The 6,876-nt window shown below is 44.8% G+C and overlaps 1 protein-coding gene across 15 annotated transcripts in view; it reads right to left on the bottom strand.

Moving 5' to 3' along the window:
* PCDH15 (protocadherin related 15) overlaps window positions 1–6,876 on the bottom strand; it is a 572,690-nt gene that overhangs the window by 43,333 nt on the left and 522,481 nt on the right. The window lies entirely within an intron of this gene.

The following is a 6,876-nucleotide window of genomic DNA, read 5'->3' as shown; positions in this document are numbered from 1 at the left end:
TTCCTGCAGTGGTGCACAGGGACCTGATGTGCAGGACACAGAGCTGCCCTGGCACTGTCCTGTTGCTGAACTGGGTCAGGATGCAGAGCTGGCATCAACCAGGCTGCCACAGGAATTGTTATTCCACCTTCCTTGCTCCTGACAACCCCAGGTACTCCCATCCTGGCCTCTCCAACGCCATTCCTTATGCTCCTGTTCAACAGCAGCACAGGGAAGTGTATCCACAGGGAAGTGTTTCCAAGGACCCCCTACAGAGCTTTCCTGTGCTCCTTCCAGGGATCAGCGAGGTGGAAGCTAATTAATACTGAGCACTGATTAGTCTTGGGCATGGCCTCAGCATCTGGGACGCTTCAGAATCTATCAGCAGGTTTGTACAGAAATATTGGCAAGGCTCCTGAGGCTGTGGTTTAAGCTAATGCTGGAATAAAAACCAGCCTTTACTTTGAAAAGGTGCACATAAAATCCATGGAAAAATCCATACTGTGCCACAACTTAAGCATGAAAAGCAATAAGGGTTTTGTGTCAGCATGAAGAGTTCACAGAATCATGGAATATCCTGAGCTGGAAGGGTCCCACAGGGATCACCCAGCCCAGCGCAGCCCCCGGCCCTGCCCAGACACCCCAACAACCCCAGCCTGGGCATCCCTGGCAGCGCTGTCCAAACGCTCCTGGAGCTCTGGCAGCCTCGGGGCCGTGCCCATTCCCTGGGGAGCCTGGGCAGTGCCCAGCACCCTCTGGGGGAAGCACCTTGCCCTAATTCCCAACCTGACCCAGCTCCAGTCATTCCCTGGGTCCTGTCCCTGGTCACAGTGAGCAGAGAGCAGAGCTGTTTATGAGCCACCACAGCTGCTAGAAAAGAATTATCTGTGCAAGGTCATTAAGCCTTCAATAGGGGGCCATTAATCATCATTAATTGTTTCCTCAACAGCACTGGAAAAGTTCTATATGGTGGAAATTGTCCCTTCTGTTTGTTTTTCATTTTCAGACAATTTTTCAGGGAATACCAGCACCAGATGAGCGATCCAGGTACTCAAAGCTGTGTGTGCTCCATGCTACTCCAACTCCTATCAGCCCGGATTCCCAGATGGAACCATCCAGCACTTAAAGGATAATATCCAGGCTGGTTGAGCTGGAAAGAGCAAACAGGTTTCATTCAGAGATGCCCAAAAGATGGAATGGTGTCCTGGAATGACACCGGCTGTCACTTGTCACCGATACACAACTGGTTCGATTCCCACCCTCTCTCGATATTTTGCTTTCTTCTAAATTCACAAACCTTCATCTGGTTCGGCTACCAAAAGCATAAATATAAAATGTGTTGCTTTTGTTCTCCAGCTCCGTAGTTTTTTTTCAGGCTTTTAAAATCGAGATTGCTGCCTCCTGGGTGAGCTCAAACTCCTTTATCAGCGATTTTAGGAAAGACGGGACGGTTAAAAAGCTTTCTGAAATTTACTCTGTTCTGTCAGTCAAAAAAAGAAAGATATCAGTGGGCTTTTCCAGAGCATTCCAGCTTTCCAACTGGCACGGGGAAATACAGCCCCACAACATCCCAGAGCCAGCAGATGGGAGCTTGACAGGTGGAGAGTCAGGAGAATTGTTGGCTTTCCACGTAAATATATTGCTGAAGGAAGAAATGAATGTGAAAACATGCTATGTCATAGAACCATGGAATTTTTAAGGTTGGAAAACACCTCCAAGATCACCCAATCCAACCTTTGATCATCACCTTGCCCATTAAACCACACTGTGCAGTGCCACACATCCACTCATTCCTTGAACACTTCCAGTGCTGGCGGCTCCACCATTCCCCGGGCAGCCCCTTCCAGTGCTCAGCCACTCTTTCATGAAGAAACTTTTCCTAATATCCAGCCTGAATGCAAGGAAATGGCTGGAGAGAAACACCAGGTTGATCTTTGGATAGTGAGAAACAAAGACAAAAATTAAAGCAGCACCTCAGCTGTGCCTGGGGGGACAGGACACAGGGAATGGCTTCCCAGTGCCAGAGGGCAGGGCTGGATGGAATATTGGGAAGGAATTGTTCCCTGGCAGGGTGGGCAGGCCCTGGCACAGGGTGCCCAGAGCAGCTGGGGCTGGCCCTGGATCCCTGGCAGTGTCCAAGGCCAGGCTGGACATTGGGGCTTGGAACAGCCTGGGGGAAGGTGTCCCTGCCATGGCAGGGGTGGCACTGGATGAGTTTTGAGGTCCCTTCCCACCCAAACCATCCTGGGATTCCAGGGTAAGTTCAGCTCACACAACACAGCTCAGGATAAAGCCATGACCAACCCAGAGAAGTCCCACCTGGCCAAACCCTCTGGTTTATCCACACTCAGCTTTGCATGTTGGTAATGGAGCTGGGGAGGAAAGAAAAGCAGAATTCCTGTAAGACCACACAGCACAAGGGACCCAGCAGCAGCCACAGGAGCAGTGTCTGATCTGGCTCCTTTGGGGTCATCCCTGAGTGAGCCAACCTTCTCAGGGAGTGCCCAGTGAAGTCCAAAGGCTCCTGAATGTGCCCTGGAGAGGAGCATGACGCCCTTCCAATAAAAAGCCAATTTCTTATTTAAAATGGATTTATGAGGTTGGTTCAGCTGGGTCAGAAGCCCATCATATTTTTAATAGTAGCAAATTCTCTCTCAACAAAAGCTACGGCTTTTAATGGTCGCTGCTTTCAATGACACCAGAAATCAATTTCACCTTCAGCATTTCATGCCTGGACATGTGTGTGACTAAAAACAAACAAAATTTGGATCCAAATTAAGGTATTGATGCTGCAGGCATGAGCATTAAATGAAGCCAGCCCTTTTGCACAAAACTCAGGGCACTGGAGCTCAGCGCTAATGAGATGTTTAAGTCTTCCAGCTGAGTTTAAGGCATTAAACTCCAGTGAAAGAGGCCTTTTGACATTTGAAGCTCACAGCTTGTAAAGTCCTGCAGAGTTCAGGTGCCCTGAGCTGGTGGACAGGCTCTGAGTTAATTGTCACCAGTTCTGAGAGCTCAGAGCCACCCCAGAGCCATCGGCAGCCTCAGCACCATCACAGCTCAGGCTCCCAGACATCCACCCAGAGATGAGCAAACAGGTGCCAAACAGCCTAGAAAAATGATCAGATTCCAGCTTCAAATATCTGAACTTTGTTGTTTGCATTCCCCCCTTTCTCTGCTCTTTGGATCAAACCTAAGGACACTCGGCTTGGCAGGACCAGGAGAGAGAGCTTATGAGCTGCTCCCAGGAACGCCCCAAACTTCTCCAATACAGAGGAAGGATGTTTGCTATTCCTGTAATTTGTCCTGAAGGTAAATATTTTTGACACTTCATTAGGAAGAGATCTATGACACCTCAGGAGCTGCATTATGACTGTCAAAGAAGAGAAAGAGCTGCACTTAATCTTAATATTCCAGCAGCATGGCTGCCTTTTGTTCTGTGGAAGAAATACAGATGTCTCCTAAATCCTGCTGTGATTGAGGGCTGTTAAATATGGATGATCTCAGGAATTACCAGGCCAAATTCCAGCCTCCTGTGATTGAGTTTAGGTGTGCCCTCACAAAGGGAGTTGGGTCAGCATCGCTACCACCCTCCCACACAGGAGGAGGAGGCACAAATCCTGGGGTGCTCCCTAATCCCAGCACAAAAGCATTGAGGATATTTTTACTCAGAGGGTGGGCAGGCCCTGGCACAGGGTGCCCAGAGCAGCTGGGGCTGCCCCTGGATCCCTGGCAGTGCCCAAGGCCAGGCTGGACATTGGGGCTTGGAGCAGCCTGGGACAGTGGAAGGTGTCCCTGCCCTGGCAGGGGTGGCACTGGATGGGCTTTGAGGTCCCTTCCAGCCCAAACCATTCTGTTCTCTCAATGATCAACCAATTTTTCTTCCTTTTCTTTGTAAGAAGGCCGAAAAATGATGCCTTCAAAGCAAAAATTCATTCATCTCTGGCTCCATGTGTCTGCACAAACACAGCTCTGTGGCAGGACACCCAGGGAGGCTGGCAAACGCCAGCCTGTGTGACAGCAGCACCCTGTCACCAAAAATCACCAGCGGCATGTTTGGGATGAGCATAAAAATCATCAGTGACTGCAATTCTCGAAGCTGTTGCATAACCATTGATGATCCCAGTTTTTAGCATTATCAGCCCGAGCCTAATCCAGATTTGCTGCTGAGCATGAAAAGCAATTGTTAATTTGAGATGTTTTCCACCTCCCTCGCAGGGTCACCCTTAACCACGAGCCCGAGGCTGCTGAAGGGGCATGGAAAATGGCAGGATTGGGACTGGGCTGCTGAGGGATTTTTTCCCCTCTTCCTAGCAGATGGCAGCTCCAACGTTCCCAATTACTGCTGGCACATCAAGCAGCTTTTAGAACCTGGCTGGTTTTGCCATAGGAATTTCCAGATTGCTGCAGGTTTCCAGTTCTGCCGGCACAGCCGCCCCTGTGCTGTTTTAGGGGAGGTTTCACTGGGTGTTCTACAGCCACCTAAGCCTGGAAATTTGGTGTAACCATTGCAATTTTCCTTAATTTCCTGCATTTCTTCACTTCCATGCTCTTTTACACCCTCAGCTGGCTGAGGCCCTTTGGAACTCCTGCCCCTCACCTTGGTTTGCCAGGGGCTACCTCAGGAATTTGTAGCCTTGAATTTGCAGCCTTGAATTCATACTCATATACATATTGATATTTTATTAATTATATATATAATATGTAATGTATAATATGTAATATATAATATGTAACGTATACTTAAATTATATTATATTTATGTATTATACTTATATTTTATATATCCATTTATTTTCATATTTATACTCATTCATATTTTATTTTTATTTAGATATAATAATGTATAATATATTAATATATGCTTATATCATACTTATATTTTTATATATTAATTTATATTCATATTCATATTTTATTTATATTTAAATATAATAATATAGAATATATTGATATATACTTACATTATGCTTATATTTATATATTCATTTATACTCATTCATATTTCTATTTTATCTATATTTTTATATATAATAATATAGAATATATTGATATATACTTACATTATGCTTATATTTATATATTCATTTATACTCATTCATATTTCTATTTTATCTATATTTTTATATATAATAATATATAATATATTAAGTTATATTTATATATTACACTTCTATTTTATATATTCATTTCTATTAATATTTCTATTCCTATTGCTTTGAATTTACCTATCACAACATCCCTGATACTGATCGCTGCCCAGCACACTCCCAGTACCCCCAGTGCCAGGAATCTTCTGAGGAACACAGGTAGAATAAGGGGAATGGGAATTGTTCTTTCTGTCCTCCAGTGGTGTCCAAAACCTCCCAGGTGCCGAAGGAAACAGGGATTCATTTTGATGGGCTGTCTCATGGGAAAAGGTGTTGAATAAGAGGGGTTCCCAAAGTCGGATTTTGAAACAGATAATTGGAAAAACGGATTTATTGCCATTTTTCTTCTGCCAATGGCAGTTAGTGCTTGACAGAATAAGTTTGTGTGTGTGAGTGGGGGTAAAGGCCACACACATTGATTTCTTCCATGCGATGGGAATGATCCAGGAGCACTCCCCACTCCCAGCCCCTTCACTCAGGAAGGCACATGCAGCACCAACAGTCTTGAAAATGCTCAAAAACACCAAAGGAATTGAAATAATCTTCAGTTACACTGGAAAAAATCCCAAAGGGTAGGGAACTCTCTGACTGCTGCCAGACAAAACTAATAGGAAAGCAAGAGATTTTCGAGTAAGAAGTTCAGGAAGCCAACATAAAACCCGGGAATATTTTGAAGGAGATTACCTCTGTGCTTGGCATTCTTTTGCATTCCTGTAATATTTGCCACAACAGGACACACAGCTTCTTTGGGGGCCAGATGTTCCAGCAGCTGGAGGCTGGGCTGTTGTCACTGCAATGAGCTTTTCAGAGCAGATTCTTCCTCCCACCAAGCATCTTTTTCTCCCTACTCTGGGATCCATAAATCACATTTTAAGGAAGAAAAGGTCGCGACTGGGAAAGCAGCTGAGTTTCGTGCCCAAGTCGCGCAACAGCCGAAGGAGGGATGAGCAAAATGTTGCCCTGAAAGCTGTCCTGGGTGCCTAAGGTGGAATCTGTGGAATTCCAGAACCTGCCACTCTAAAGATTCCCTTGTCATCCCAAGGAAAAGGAAATATCAAAAGAAATCCACAGGTTATAGGCACGGATAGAAAAAAAATGGAGATTTAACATGGATAACACAGCTGGGCAAAAAAGCAATCCCGGTATTCTCTCCCTATCCATACCCTGGAATTTTATTTCTTTTATCCATTGTTTTAGCTTGTTATGGGATCTCTAAGATGCTTTTGAGGTGCAGAAAAGAGGAATTCCTGCTCCCCTGTGTGTCCTCAGGGTCAGAACCTGCAGCCTAAAATGGCTTTGGTTTATTTTGCCCTCTTCTGTTGAGATATTCCAAGGGCAAGAAAGGATATTTGATATTCAATAAAGGATATTCCATGGGAATAAAGGATAAAGTTCCATTAAAAAGCTGATCAGAAAGGGACAAAAAGCACAGGAAAGGGCTGGAATTAAAATGTTGTAAGAATCAAGGCATTTCCATCAAATACAGCCAATTCCAGAGCCTTAGACTCACTGGCATTATTTAGGCAAGATTCCTTCCCTGCAAACATTTTCAGGATGAAAATAAAACTGAGCAGCAATTCAGAGAATTCTCTTTCTTCACTAGAATTAGGACGTTTGATATTTCCTCATTTAAATCCATAATAATTCAATAATTTAATAAATAAAGGAAGAAACCTAGGGGTTACTGCTGTTCATATTTAAGAAGCAAGAGCTAACAACACTCCGTTATAGGGAGAAGCCAATTCCT

This window comes from Corvus brachyrhynchos, unplaced genomic scaffold (genome assembly GCF_000691975.1).
Source record: "Corvus brachyrhynchos isolate BGI_N302 unplaced genomic scaffold, ASM69197v1 scaffold334, whole genome shotgun sequence".
NCBI lineage: Eukaryota > Metazoa > Chordata > Aves > Passeriformes > Corvidae > Corvus > Corvus brachyrhynchos.
The sequence above is the reverse complement of the archived record's forward strand: the minus strand, read 5'-3'. Positions and strand labels throughout refer to the sequence as shown.